Below are 963 nucleotides of genomic sequence, written 5' to 3' on the forward strand. Positions count from 1 at the left end.
ATGGACGAATAGAGGGTGGAAGGAAAGAGTTAGTCCAGGGATCTTTTGCCTGGAAATATAATATATTTTAAGATGTTTAATCACCAGTGTTTCTGTCTAATTGACACGTATAATCAGGAACATCACAGTGTCATTAAGGTCGTTTATTGCTTGACCTGCAGAAAGGGAAGTGCAGAGAGGGGAATTTTGGCTCAAATTTCCTGCTTGGAGTTTTCGCCGGAAATATATTTTTATCATTTTTAAAATTATTTTTTAGCTTATTGTTTTAGTCACCTACATAACGGAAATGTGTTACGGATGTTCATATTCTGTCCTGTTTTCCCTCTGAGTCTTCCTTTTGCAAGAGTAAATTCTCTCCGAAGTGGCAATGAAACTGACTTATTCAAGAGAACTTTGATGTTAACGGAAAGTGCATTCCTCGGTTTGAGTGTATAATGCACTTAGCCGAATAATGTTATGTATTACCAGCCGTCGAAATGCCATACAGTTAACTTTAAGCAATTTGCAAAGTTGCGCCATCAGATGGATGTGTCGACGCGCATCGTTAATAGTTGCTGAGTGCGCTGCCGTGAATTTAATTTCTTGTTTACACTATTTCGGTTCAGAATGTGAAGCATGATTTGGTGTAGTTTTCGCCTTTGAGTGTGTTTTTGATGGTTGATTCGAGTTACATGCTTCGTGCATTTCTGAAGGAATTGTGTTTTGTTACTGTCATGTGCTGTGCAATAACAAAGAGGAGTATTTTTACGGATCTCTTGCTCTGTATATGTTTCGACGATTGAAAATTATTGGGTTGCCACGCGAAGTTAAGGTTCCAGGTAATGAAATTTGGAGGGTCGCTGCCGTAGACTTTTGTCGCTGTCTGCCGCCGTTCCATGCCTTTATCAGGCTCCCCGTATCCCTTATTGGACTTTCCTCGCGATTCTCTCTCTTGTCTCCCCTTCCTAGACTTCCTAGGTTTTC

Source organism: Penaeus monodon, chromosome 22 (genome assembly GCF_015228065.2).
Source record: "Penaeus monodon isolate SGIC_2016 chromosome 22, NSTDA_Pmon_1, whole genome shotgun sequence".
NCBI lineage: Eukaryota > Metazoa > Arthropoda > Malacostraca > Decapoda > Penaeidae > Penaeus > Penaeus monodon.